Genomic DNA, 15,040 nt, shown 5'->3' with positions numbered 1-15,040 from the left:
ACTTGCACACTTTTTTCTCTTGTGTGCCATCTAAATACTTGGTTTAGACTGTCTCTAGCAAGCTTACTTAGTCACTTAAATTGAGAAAGTCATCCAAGTCATTATTAAGCTGTAATTAAAAATATAAAACCCAAGTCATTGCTAGCATTTGGAAAAGCATAGTCCTGAAATATGAGCATGACCTCGGGCACTATCCATTTTTGGCTCTGTTACCTCCTCTTCTGTAGGTCAGAAGAGATGCATGTTCTTTTGAGATGTGTTGCACCCTACCAGGCTCTCAGATCATGCTTTTTTCCCCTCTATCTCAAGTCACACAGTTAACATCCATGCAGGAGAGTTTGTATGGGCATGTGTAGAAATCTTTTAGTAAGGGATTTTCCTTGAGAAGTTTTTGGAGTAAATGTTTTTTCTGTAAGCCTTTGTTTGGAAGAGGTGATAAAGGCTACTTGTTGCACAAGGAGAATTTTCCCGGGAGGACTGAATAAGAAAATGTGAAACTGAACAGTAAAAGCATGCAAAGTAGGATATGGAGAAAAATATATTAAATCTCATTATTTTTCCCTACCAGTTTAATTTTGATATCCCTTTCCCTTAGTATTTCCTTAAATATTATTTAGCCCAAATACACAACCTTCCTTTTTTTTGACACAGTCGTCCCCACCTTCAGTCAAGTCCCTTAATAAAGCCAAAAAGCTGAGCATGGTACACAAGTGGTAAGATAGTGTATCATACTCCTTTTGACAAGTTTCTGAAGTGATGCTGTTTTTACTCATAGCACAAAATGTCAATATTGCAACCTGAAATAACCTTTGGGAAGGTTGAGGGAGTGTTGGAAGCTTTTAGTCAGTTTTGAAACTAGCTGGTAAGGGAAAATTGAGGAAACTTTAAAAAGGATGTGTTAGTGTGACAGTGTTTAGTTGTTAAGTGTTGTGTTGATTTAATAGATTTATTGACCCTTTGGACTATTTGAACAGCATTGACAGGTCCTGGAAGGAATCATGTGCAGGCTTGTTTAACGGACAAACAAACAAACAAAAAAAGCCAACAGCAAATCTTCCCTTGCACTCAGAGATTGAACATATAAAACTTAAGACCATGAATGTATATGTAAGTGACATACTTACTGCTCTTCCAGTCTTCAGCTGACATCTTCAGTTGAATGTAGTAATGCAGATAACTTTTTTTATATGTATTCTACTTAGTTTTGATACTGAAGTAAAATATACTGAAGATGCAGGGTTTGGATGAAAATAAAATTTGGTATTTTAGAAAGTTAGTGGGTTCTTTCAGAAACTTGTTGGAACATTTTGAATATTTACTCTAACACATCTAACTCCAAACAATTTAATGAAATGCAACTAATATTTTGACTTCAAGGATCAAAACGTTAATGCCTCTACTCCTTTAAAATCTTATTACTCTCTGTCTCTGCAGTCCTGCTTTTCAGACTTTCCTAAAGTGTGAGGGGGTCCTTGAAGTAGGTTCTGAAGGTTAAGACCTCCATTACTTTGTCCCCATCTGTGCAATTTACTCATTCACATCCCACTGGAAAAACATTCTGCATCATTCTGCTTGTTTTATGCTGCCTAATCTTCAACTCTGTTATTCCAGCTCATGACAATTTTGGTATTAATATGCTTCAAGAAATAATAATACAAAAAGTGCCATACCTCATTGGGAACAGATGGGCATGTTTGTACTAATCATCTTGTGTCTGTCACAATTTACATGGTGGTACCATAACCAGGGATCAGGACCCCATCTGGGGTTTTCTGATTTAGACCCCGTTCTTTAAAGATCGATTCCAGACAATACTAACTGTGTGTACTTTTTCCTGACTTAATTAGAAATCCTCATGGATGCTTCTGCTGCTGAATTGAGAAGCTTCACTTGCACACTTTTTAACGCACAAAAAAAAAAAGGCATGGAGTTAGGGGTCAAAAATGTTACTGTTGTAATTGCTTCCTTTGGATAGTCACCTAAACTACATTTTGTAGCTCTTAAAGAGGACTAGATTCAGCTAAAACATGATTAAAAATAAGTGTTGAGTGAGGCTTTCTTCCTTTTGTGTAAATATACATAACTGGTTGTCCACAATTTCTATTAAGGGAGCCTCTCCTCTCTGAGATATCCCCAGTGAACCCACTTTGTAGTTCAATTCAGCATCAAGAATCAGAATTCTGAAAGTCTTAGGAGAGGAGAGGAAAAAGATTATTATTTTTTTTTTTTAAATTTGAAGAAAATTAGCTGTTGCCCACACCAAGTGCTGCTCATGAAGAAGTCTTAAACTACATCAATACTTTCTCAGCCACCTTGAGTTTGAGCTTTTACTTCAAACTGCTTTGTTACTTGGATGTAGAGTTTCAGTGAAGACAATCAGATTTCTGGGAAGTCTTTGTGTGACACTACATATGTTAGGTTTCTGTTCTTCACAGAAAAAAGTTGAGCTGAGTTGTTTGCAGTAGTGAGAAGTAAACAGAAGATACCTAATGGAAACTTTGAATTATGTTTAGTCTTGTGTTTGGTTTTTTGTCTTGCTGTTTTGGGGTTTCTTGTTAGGCTTGGTTTGTTTTTTTTTCCTTTTTTTTTCTTTTTTCTTTCCTTTACATCTTCTTGCTTAAAGTTTAAGTGTTTTCATGGGCAAAATATACAAAGGTGGAAGGCAGTGTACTTTAAGGCATGATACTGTCTCTGATAATTGTCATTTGACAGTCGGTATGAAGCATTGTGTGTTGTTCATTACAACTTCCTGTATACAGAAACAAAGTGTATGGAAGAGACTATAGCTTTTTGTGCCAGCATTTTGTGAAAGCTTTTGTGTGGGACAATGTCTGTAGACACTCCATGTGTCACTCAATACTTCTAAAAGGTTTTAGGGAGACAAATTGTTGACACTTAATTCATTGTATATAATAAAGTGTACATTGGGTTTTCTTCCTCTGAGAGTATGAACGAAGTTGAATAAGGCTATAACATTTTGCTTTCCTGGTTTTCTGAAATGGAAGAATGGACAAGCCCAATAATAACTCTTCAGAAGATTTGTGAGGGAGTTTTTCAGAGAAATAGCAAGTAGGAAATGCATTTCTCTCTTCCATTTCCTCAGCTTAGATTAAGCAGTCTAGTTTTTGGAAGCATTGCTGTAACTGGGGGAACTAAGAACAGACATTTTTAGGCATGTATGATTTTCAGAAGTAAATATTGTGTGGATATTATTAATGACTGGTGTATCTGTACTTTTGAGAACTTGAAACATTTTGAAAGTCTTCCCCAAGTTACAAATGTTGCCTATAGTAAGTTATCCATCAGGTTATTCATATGGTGTTATATAGAGCACATTTAGAGTAACTTTTTTATTTTTCTGTGTGTCAATGCCCTCTTAAATCTTCTATGTTACATACAAAATGCTTTAAATCAATATTCAAATTGCAATGCTTTTTAAAAATGAGACAGTTTTAATTCACTTCTATCCCCATAAATACATGTAATGGTAGCCTTTAGTTATGATTTATATAAATTATTTTCAGTTTGCTGTATGAAGGAATTACAGATGCATATCATATTTTTCAAAAACTGGAAGATATGAAATTAATTGACAGGGGACTCTGAGAAGGGAAAGCATATCTAGTGATTTTGGTGATTGATTCTCACTTGGATTACTGGAATTCGTTCTTTCTGTCAGTTCCTTGTGATCCCAGATAAGTCTTTTCAAAGCAAACTTTGCACAAGAGAGTATTAGCAGTGTGTTGATTTCCTGGGAGACAGACCTTGACTACTTCCACATGGCTCAACAGAAGCTTTAGTTTCAGGCACCGTGCTCAATAACATGGTGTATGTACTTTAAGTTGTGCTCTAAAATTTCTGTAGCTGTACAAGCAAAATTAATGGGTGCTGTTTAATTTTAGTCTGTAATTCAGGTTGCTTATCTATAAAATAGGAACATTACCCGATTTTATGAAAAAATTTGTGAATGTGTTGAGAACAAGTTAATTTATTTGAACTTCCAGCATATTGCAGTGATGGGACCTGTGCAGAAGACCAGTAGGAAATAAGGTTTCTTCAGAGCCTGGTTTAAATGGGATCTAGTAAGGGACACAGGTTAAATTTATAAGGAGAAAAGTGGAGTAGCTTCTTCACTTTGAATGAGGAAGAAGTCCTGTGGGGAAAAGGGTAGTGAAGGATCAGGTAAATCAGCTCCTTTGTGTGTATTCTCTTTAAGATTATGAGCCACAGAATTAAGATTTCTTATATAACAATCTTAAGAACTGATTTTGCAACTATTTCCATACTGTTGCTGTTCCATGCTAAGCAAACTTAGTAAGCAAGTTGTCCTGTCACTGTATGGATGTGCTCTTGTGAGTCATTAAGATGTAACCTTTAGCTACATGTAGCTACTAATAATTAAGTTTATTGAATCCTATAGGGTTTTCTGTTTTAGCCAACATAAAGTGGGATGAGGTACTAGAGCTTTTCAGTAGTTTCTTGCTAATACTGATAGAAGAGCAATCTAATATATGATGATTGCATGTTGTACTACAGCATTGTAAAGGATTGACCTCTGCTGGATATGCATTCCTTTCCTGCCACCAGCAGCTGATCTTTCTGCTCTGGTCTCTCTAGTGACTTCTCTGTCTAGTTTGCCCTCATACCTCCTCAGGCTTAGGATTCCAGTCTTTCATTGTCCAGGTAAATCCTCTCTCTCACCCTGTTCATCACTTACTAGACTTCAGCCTTAAGGTTCCTGAACTGTGGTCTGTGATAGTTTGTGGGGTTTTGTGTGCGTGTTTGTTTTTTTTTTTTTTTTTTTTTTTTTTTTTTTTTCCCACCTCTCCCATTAGGTTAGCTTCTTGGTTGAAAGCCTTTTCCATAGCCCCCAAACTTTCTGCTCCATTTGTCTGACACAGCTTGTTGGTGCCTGGTTGGTAAAAATAAGTGTGTCTGTATCTTAGTTGTTCTGTGTTAAGCTGCACTTTTTGTCTTAAAGACCTAACTGCTTTTGAGCTGAGTATCTGGCTAAAGTGTGGACAATTCCACATTTTTCTGCTAAAAAAGCAGCAAAATCTGTTTGTGAGCAGACAGGTGAATTAGTGATGGATTCAGTGAGTTGTTGGTTAATTTGGTTTGACTGTGTTAACCTCCTAACTTCAGAAGAGTCAGGAGAGAGCAACCTATAGTGAGCACATGAACAGTTCTACTACCTTAAGTAATGGGTGGAAACTCTGTAAACTTTTGTATCTTGATTGCAGCCATAGTGCAAGAAGCTCTGTTTGTTAATACCTTAAAGGTTACTCATTTCAGTTACAAACCCCATCCTTTTAACAGTGATTAAAGACTAATTTCTATTAATTGTTCTTATTTTTTTATTTATTTCCCCCCCCACTGTTATTCCTTATAGGTGTTTCTTGTATCCCTTCTGTTTCCAATTATGGAGTATGGTCCAGTGGATTGTGTGTAGAGTTTTTTTGTGGGTTTTGTGGTTTTTTGGTTTGTTGGTTTTTTTTTTTTGGGGGGGGGTGGGTGTGGGGTGGGTGTTGTTTTTTCTTGTTAATGATGATGTGCTTTAGATTTATCTTCAGTGTAGATTTTTGTCCTTGAGAATGGGGTGGTATAGGGGTATTGTAACAAAATCTAGTAAATTGTGGTCTGTGTCATATCAGCACCAATGAGCCTTGGAGAAAGCATGACCTACACATTAGTGCACACATAGTTTGGCTGTCATTGTGCAGTGTGTCATAGAGCCACAGAATTTCTCAAGTTGGATGGGACCCATCCAAATCAAGCCCAACTCCATGCTCCTCACAGGGCTGCCTAAAACTCAACCCTGTGAGGAAGTGTCCACCAGATGCTTCTTGAACTGTGACAGGCTTGGTACTGTGACCACTTCTGTGAGGAGCCTCTGTTACAGAGACTGAGAACTCTCTCGGGGGAAAAAAACTTTTCTTAATATCCAGCCTGAACTTCCCTTGATGCATCTTAAGTCTCTCATCTTGTAATATGAATGCTGAGCTACAACTGGAAGATAACTAAATATTTGGTATTAATTTCAAAAGGGAAAACAAACCACGGAGCTTGACAGCGCACTGTAAGGAAAGGTGGCATAGCTGTGGTAGCACATAGGGGCCTGTTTGTAGCAAAGGCAGGGTTAAAATGTATCAATATGCGAATTTCTGACAGGAGAGCGCAGAGAAGGTAGAGTCAGCCTCTTCCCAGTGGTGCCCAATGACAGTACCAGAGGCAATGGACACAAACTCAAACACAGGATGCTCCCTGTGAGCATGAGGAAACACATTTTCACCATGACCATGTGCAAGCATTGGCACAGGTTGCCTTGATATGATGCAGTCTCTGCCCACAGAGATGTGCAAAAGCCACCTGGATGCAGTCCTCAGCAATTGGCTTTAGGTGACACTTTTTGAGCAAGGTGCACCAGGTGACCTCCAGAATTAGAGTTGTCTTAGGTTAGGGAATCATAGAATCATAGAATTGGCTGGGTTGGAAGGGACCTCAGAGATCATCAAGTCCAACCCTTGAACCACTACTGCTGCGGTTACCAGACCATGGCACTGAGTGCCACATCCAGTCTCTTTTTAAATATCTCCAGGGATGGAGAATCCACTACTTACCTGGGCAGCCCATTCCAATGCATGTGTGGAGATTTTTGCTAAAGAGAGTTTACATTGTTGGTTGAGTGTAGAGATAAATGTGAAAGGTAATTTAAGCCTTTGCAGGTTGAAATCTTCAAAAATCTTCGGCTTCGAGTATTTTTTTGGTTTAAGCAATCTTACTGGAAGGTTCATGTATGATAGAAGATAACTAGACTGCCTCTTGAAGTTTCTCATAGTCCTGTGGTCTTAAAAGCCTACCACTAGTGCACTTGCTTCACCTGGCTTCATCTAATTTGTGCTTTGTAATCACAATCATGGGGTTTTTCCTCTGTCTTCAGGGACACAATTATTTTTTCATTCTATGGTTTTCTGTCACTGGAACTTTGCAAAAAGCCAATAAAAATGTTCTAGTTAACTGGGGAAATAAGCTAAACTGATAGAAGCCACCTGGGCAGACAACTTTTACTGAATCACACCTGAATGTGATTTCAGTACCAAGATATTTGTATGCAGTCCTAATATAAGTGTTTGTAATTCATATTGATTAGGAGTGGATGCAGTGTGGTTTAGTGCCTCTAGCTTTACAGTTCAATACCCTTGCTTTCTTTTGGGTCTTAGAATCCAATCCATCCCACTGGTGGTTTTTGTTTCATCTTTAGTAGTTCTGTATTGAATTATTTGCAGTAGGGTGTGAGGCATTTAATTTTGTATTTTTTAACATTGTATAGAGTAGGAATGGAAGGGAGTCTCAGTTATGCATACCAATTCTGGCTTGGTATCAAGCAACCTTCTAATGCTTATCCATCAATGAAGTTTTTAAAAAGTTGTTTTGCTTCTGTGGTAGCATATTAATATTCTTAATGTAGATTTTTTTGTTCATTTTTTTTCCTTAAGTCTTAACAAAAAAACCCCTCATCTTTCTCAATTACACTCACTAAAGCATTTTTTTGCTATATAAAAGGTACATGCAAGTATATACCAAGTGCTTTTTCCTCCCAAGGGACAATAAAGTTATTAAACTTGATTGTACCAATATCTGTCTATTGTAGCTGTCTTCTGCTTTCTGCCACGTTCCCCTTATTTTCCCCATTGCTTCCATGCCACACTTGCATGTTTTTTTTTCTCCCCTTTTGTACTACAGATGTTATCCTTTTTAAATTATGTAATGCAGGATATCTGAGGGTTTTATGACTGGTTTTTGTTACGCTCTTTTGAAAAGAGAGCTAATGTAAATAGTAATTTCCATCTCCTCTCCTCCTGCCCCCTCCCCCCCCCCCGCCTCTTTTCTGAATGTTGGAGAAAGGGAAAAATAGTTTTTGCCTTATTAAATCTTGAAAGTAGCTTCCCTGCTAAAAGAGGGCTGTGTCAAAATTATGGCCATAGGCTAGAGATACATTGAATTTTTTTATACCTAGGCTGGTTGTCGGTTCTTCTCTTGTGTTAAGACTACAGTCTCTGTCATTCTGGTAAAATAGCTTTTCAAGTGACTATTTATGTAGTCTACAACAGTAAGATACTAATCTCTTTTATATACTGATTGAGTTCTGCCATATTCTGTTTGGATGTTTTGCTTCAGTTCTGGACCAGGTAGCTGTCCAAAACTTTAATTAAAAACTGTAAGTCTTCCTCTATCAGGTTTTCTTCATTGTCTGACCTGTTAATGGTTGAGCTTTTGTCTTAAGATCATTTGTCTTCTTTGGGTAAGATCTTTCAGTATTTATAGTGATTTCTACCTCTTCTACTTAACTCTTCTGACAGTCTCTTCTTGTTGGCTCTATAGATAAGATCTTCTGATGTAGCAGACTTTATGTGAGCTTTTTCCAATTTAAATTATCTCGGTGATAGCTGCTGAGAACCTTAGAAGTTAACCTTAAAACCTTAGAAATTAAATTTATTCCTGTATTTACAATTCTTACTTTAGCATGCAGATTTTTTCTTAGCTCTTCAAGTGTTACTGATATCACACTAGTACAGCCCTAGTGGCAGCATTATTTTTTTGCTCTGCATTATTAGTGACAGTGCTGCCTTTATGTTCATGTACTACACTCCAGTTTTTTAAGTTAATTTAAATTTCAAAAATTGAAATGTATTGCACCTTGATTTTGAATAATTTGAAACAGTTTCCTATGCCACACAGGTTCATGAAGTCTCAGGTGATGTTTGTGCAGTAACTTCAATTTGAAAATGGGAATTCTTAAGTGTAGAGGTAGTAACTTAAATAATAAGTTATCTGTATCAATTGCTATAGGAATTAAGTTTTATCTCTTACTGCTTTAAAAATGAGTATTTGTCTGACTTTTTAGGGTATTTCAAAATCTCCTTGATACTAAATCGTTACTATACAGCAGTATTTTTCCCTCCCTAGTTTTACATATTGTAGTGCAGTTTAGTTTGAGTTGTGTACAATGACCATCTTAGTTTGGCTTTAGTTCTGTTTTTATTTCTGTGTTTCCCAGTCTTTGTGATGCAACTGCCCTATCTTGGGGGCTCTGGCTATTTCTTCCACCTTTTACTAAGTGGATATTTGAATTTACTGAGTAATATAAAAACTTCCTTGCACTCCAGTCAAGAGGACAGACAGCTTAGAGCTCTTGTTTTGTTCCTTTGGCATGGACATAGCCTGTGACCACCATGGTGGGATCATATACAGCTGTGGATCTCTTCTGCTTTTAATTTGTGCCTTTCAAAGTAGAGACTTTATTTATGCTCTGTCTGTGTCAATTTAATCTAAACATTCATTGTCTCTGGCTGTTGGTGAAATGGTATCCTGTGAGACTGCATACTTATGTAATGCTGTCTGTGAAACTTATGTTTTGTCATGTGTGTATAGGCTGGAGAATAACCTATATCCTGACTTAAGTGTGACATAGAGGGTAGTTCTGGTCATCCAAGTATGTGCATGTGGCTTTCTTGACAGAAGAGGTTTTTTATTCCAAGTGTCCCGCTGAGAGCAGTATTTCCAGATGTGGCAATAGTTAATGAGGAGGCCATGTATACAAATTTTACTGCTTCTCCTCAGCATTGTATAGCTTATATGTAGAGATACAATGTTGTGAACATTTCTTACCTTTCTGAAAACCACCAGTATGGGTAGTCTTGGTGTGTGATAGTTTCATGTGGTGGAATGGAAGCAGAATTACTGTACAGGTGATCTATGTGCTTTTGGTTCACTAGCTGTGAAATACCAAAAGATGCCTAGAATATTTATGCTTATGGTCTCAGCTGACACCGATAGTTCACTGAGTTGCACTCTTGTTGTTCTGGAAGTATAAACAGGATTACAGATGTGTCCCTTGAGAAATGTGTTGTGGACACCAGTATGTCAGATTTCTCAGCAGCATCAGAAAGGCAGGGTGTCTGACAGATATCCCCTAAAGCAGCCAGGTAAGTATGTCAAGGTGATGTAATGATTGGAAAGAGTCTTCATCCACCAATGAGGTACTTAGTGGGCTTTTATGAGCTTTACAGTCATGCATAATTCTTGCTGATTATAATATTATAATTAAATTGCCATGCTTTATGCTCAGATCTTGTCAGTATCATTTCAAAGAAGTGTGCCTTCACACAAAATACATTTCAGTGTAGTCCTGATTAGTTTGAGTCTTCTATATGAACCACTGACTTCACTTCTTTGGAGTCACAACTGGCAAGAAGGATGGCAGAACACTGGTTTCATCAGTTAGGTCAATAGATGCACTTTCATTTTACTCTTGCTTAGACCATGACCTTATTATAGACTCCTGGTATTTTTTTGATTGCATTCTTTCTTCAGTTCAATTCAAATCATCCTGAAGTACGGGCTGTGAAGGCATGGACAAAATCAATAAAGACATTTCTGTAGGCTTTATTTATAAAATCAAAGGTCTCTAGAGAATATTTGTATCGTGTTTTTTCAGAAGCTTTGGGCCAGTTTTTTGGGGACAAAGAATAGTCTATAATACTGTTATGCTAAAGGGTACTGTTTGCTGAAATTCATATTTGTATTCTAGAGAACAGTGAAACTGTTGTCATTTTAGACAGTTCTGTCAGATTTGTGACACACTGAGTTTAGTTTTCTTCATCTTGGGTTTATTCTTGAACATGAGTGAACTATTAACACTCAACTGAATGTCCTTTACATAGAATGTATCATATATGTATTTCAAGTTTGTCAAAGCTGAAGTGGCTGAGAATTTTTTTGGGGGGGAGTTTATAACAAAAACTTAACAAGAAGTGTTAACAAACAGCCTTTCTAATGGTAACTAAACTTCATAGTGTTTGATGGTAACCTTTATGATGTGAGAAGGTTTCATCATTTGAAGATTTGGGTGAAAAGGTGAGATTTTTCAAACTTAATGAAACTTGCAGCTATTCTCTGCTCTTGCCTTTCTCCTTGCTTTATCACCCTGCTGGAGAAGTGGTGTTATCTTTCACAAAACCCACTAAATTTAAGCTCTACATCCAACACTACATTTCTCATTTTGAAAGTATAATAGCATCCTGCCTATTTGTAGCTCCTTCCATGCATTCTTTTTCCATTTCTTAAATATTTTTTTTTTTTTTGTAGAGCAGAATGAATCAGTTGCTACGGGACTGGAAATGTTTAGGTGTATTAGGTGAAAACTACCATCCTGGTGTCCAACTAAATTTAAGGTCAAACCAATTTGAATGAGTTGTTACCATCCTTGCCACTTCAAATACTTTGTATTTAATGTTAAAAACTCTGAGGACTGGTCACAGTCTGCTTTTATTAACCTCTGCCTTTTTTAAGCTTTTATATAGTAGGTTTGTGTAATTTGACAAGCAATGAGGTATAATGTTTTCCTTAGTATTTGGCCAACTGACAAATATATTGCACATTCCTTTTTGCTAACATCATCCCCTATAGTCTGATCCACTGTATGAAACACACAATTAGAATTTTGCAAATCTTAACCAGAATTTCTGTGTTCAGGTATGATTTTGCCCTTTTCTTTCTCAGAATCTTTTGCTATAGTCTAATTATCTCCTTGTAATTTCTTTTCCTGCAGCCATGCACAGAAATAAGAAATTACAATTGTTATGCCTACAGTCAATTTACCTAGTCTTGGGTAAAAGCATGAAAGCTGAGAATCCACAATAACAGGGCAATTTTGTTTTTCCTTTGGTTGTTGGTTGGTTTAGTGAATTCTACTATGTGGTTTCTCTTTTTTTTTTTTTTTTTTAACTGCATTTATTTCAGTGAAAATGCTGTTTCATAAATGGTAAAAAATTTCTTGGGACAATTTTTGCTTTTAACCACATCTGAAAAAATTCAGAAATTTACAGAGTTGGACATTTAACGTTTGGTGGAAGCTGCAGGTGTCTGCAACACCACTGGAGAGAGCTGTGTGCTGATCTAAGTTGGTACTGATTACTGTCTGCTTGCTTAATGTTTGGGAGGCTTTCTCAGAGTCTGAAAAAATAGGGACTTGTCTGGGATCATTTCCTTAATGATTCAAAAGGACATGGTATATTTATATTCTATGTAAATTGCTTGCAGCTATTTTTAATGTGCATATATGACTTTGGAATCATGATTTGTTTTAACATTTTGTTCTTTAGTTATACATGTTCGTTCTTTTCTTGAATCCTCTAAATCCTCTGGATTTAGAAAAAATTTTTTTACTGTAAGGGTGACAGAGCCCTGGAACAGGCTGCCCAGGGAGGTTGTGGAGTCTCCTTCACTGGAGACATTCAAAACCCGCTTGGACACGTTCCTGCGCGATGTACTCTAGGTGGCCCTGCTCTGGCAGGGGGGGTTGGACTAGATGATCTTTCGAGGTCCCTTCCAACCCCTAGGATTCTATGATTCTATGATTCTATGATTCTATGGATATTATGAAAAAGCTCTCTCTTGCACTGTTACTGTGTGTACGTGTTTTCATTTTCCACTTGGTGTTTATGTTAATAAAGAAATTCCCCTTGCCATATTTTTACAAAATATAGGATGGGAGGTAACAGTTTATGCTGAAAGAGAGGAGTTTGAGATTAGGTATTGGGAAGAAATTCTTCGCTCTGAGGGTGGGTGAGGCACTGGAACAGGTAACAGAAGTTGTGGATGCCCCATCCCTGGAGGTGTTGAGGTCCAGGTTGGATGTGGCTTTGAGAAATCTGGTTTACTGGGACCATGCAGGGGGGGTGGAACCAGGTGATCTCTGAGGTCATTTCAAACCCAAACCATTCTATGATATTTTCTAATGGAAGTTTTAAATATAGTGTTTCCTGATTTAAATAAGCCTTGTTATTAACTGCCAAAAGCTTGCCATTAATGAGATTTCTGTAGTGAAACCCAGTGCTTTTACTGTAATTTGGCAGGCTGAGAGGGTTACATCTGCCTTACAATGTGATTGTTTATTCCAAAAGACCTTTTGGTTAGTGGTTTCTGAAAATTCTTCGTGTCCTTTGTGTAGTAGTTCTGCCTTGCAGAAATAGGAAGCTAACATTTTGTTGATACTGTGCATAAGAGTATCTTGATTGATTAATGGTTAAGTAAAAAGGATAACATTATATAACATTTGTAAAAGAGAAGGGAAAGTATTAATCTAGACATATATCTGAATCAGTATGAAAAATGACTTGGGTTTACATGAGTACACTTAGTCCAACATACTGTAGTTTTCTATTTTACTCAAGAGCAGAAAATTAACTGCCAAGTTGCAGCTTAAAGTGTCTTTGTATAGCTGAGATAACTCAATAGCACTGAACTTATTATGCAACTACTTTTAATTTAGTGGCACATAGTGAAAGTCTTTAACACCTAAGTCACTTTTCACCACCTAAGTCTCCTCTCACCTTGATCAATTTTGTCAATTTGCTATATAATAGGAGGAATTTACCAGGATATAAAAATAAATTCCTGTAAGTGGTTTAAATAATTAAATTGTTTATTAATAATCGGGCTGAAGTAGAAAGGTACTGTTTTCTTCCAATTTTGTAAGTTGCTGAGTACAGAATATCTTCTTGTGTCTTCTGTAGATATTACAGCTTGACCAGTTTCTTCATACGTGGTCTATTGCTGAAGCAGTTAGTGCTCTCAAAAAATGGATATAAATAATGAAAAGAAATAATAAGCATCATGTTGATAGAGGAACAGAGTTTGGAGTGAACTCTCTATTGTGGCTTACAAGGTGAAAAAGATTGATCTTCCTTGTAATACTCCTTGAGACAGTTTAAGGGAAATATTCTTGTGTTTTCTAGACATTCTTTGAATTCTTGATGTTACAACATTATCACTGATGATAATGCTTGATTTTTGAAGAACAGGTAGATGGATATTTGAAAATCCTTTTTCTTGGTTTCACTTTTCATCAGTGATATACACTGTGTAAAAACATATATTTAAATCTCTACATATTACAACTTTCTTCCATGCTGGAAATTTATTATATTCACTGAGACTTCTAATAGCTTCATGAATGTGAAGAAGGTGGTATTCCTAGTAGCTTGTTATAACATGTTTTGCAAACAATTTTAAAAGTGAAAGTACCTGTTTAGGTCAAATTTTTGCAAGCTTTGTTAAATTTTGTATGTGTAATTTAAAAATATTGATTTCAAGCTGTAGCTACATAATTATGTATAGTTCAGTGAAAGTTCTGAAAAATAACTGTTGAAGTTTGTAAAGTTGATCACTTCCTCTGGTTATCTGCATTCTTATGTTTTTAATTCTGGATTTTAAACAGTAGGCAGCATTAGGGCATGAGACAGACTTGCAGAGAATATAGGAATTGATTTGCTAAAGCTTGCTTTGTCTCGTGAAAGATTTCTACAAAAATATCTGAAGGATTAAGGTTTACACATATGGATCTCTGAAAAAGTACAGTTGATGCATGACTTCATGTATGTTAAGGCATAGTTTGTTTAACGATTTGCACAGTTAATTACATCACCATAGGCAATGTGAACTGTCATCCAAACAAAATACAGTTAAATGGAGTGTGGTTTAAGTCCCCCTTTTAAATCATTGACTTAACATTCTGTAATATTTATTGACTGATTAAATATATTGCATAGGTCATTAATATGGAAGATGTCAATCCATGTTTTATTTGCATGTGTATGAGCTGTATTTTATGCTAGTGAGTATGTATAGTTAAACTTTTTATAAAGAATCAAGTATAATATAGAAATCTGTTACCATTGTAAAAAGAATATATATTTTCTTTCTGTTTCTTTTCTTCTTCAGCACCACCTCTCCCTCACATGTATAATTTAATTTTTAATTTGTCAAGCTTTTTTATGCATACATTTTTCCCATGAACTTCTACAGGCTTGTTCTTGGTTCCTAATTTTAGGACTTTCCAACTTATAGTTGGACAGTGCTCCTGTCTTGAAAGAAGCAGTTTCTAGAGGTCTTATGTCTTACTGTATCATCTCCCGTACAGGGAGTGTAATTCATATTTTAAATGCTATATTATCTCAAGATTTGCTTATTTTCTTTG

The 15,040-nt window shown here is 36.4% G+C and overlaps 1 protein-coding gene across 3 annotated transcripts in view; it reads left to right on the top strand.

Moving 5' to 3' along the window:
• PDS5B (PDS5 cohesin associated factor B) overlaps positions 1-15,040 on the top strand; it is a 113,113-nt gene that overhangs the window by 2,080 nt on the left and 95,993 nt on the right. The gene's annotated exons all lie outside the window — the stretch shown is intronic.

The sequence above is a fragment of the Calypte anna genome, chromosome 1, assembly GCF_003957555.1.
Source record: "Calypte anna isolate BGI_N300 chromosome 1, bCalAnn1_v1.p, whole genome shotgun sequence".
Classification (NCBI taxonomy): domain Eukaryota; kingdom Metazoa; phylum Chordata; class Aves; order Apodiformes; family Trochilidae; genus Calypte; species Calypte anna.
Note: the sequence above shows the minus strand (reverse complement) of the source record. Positions and strands in the feature narration are given on the sequence as shown.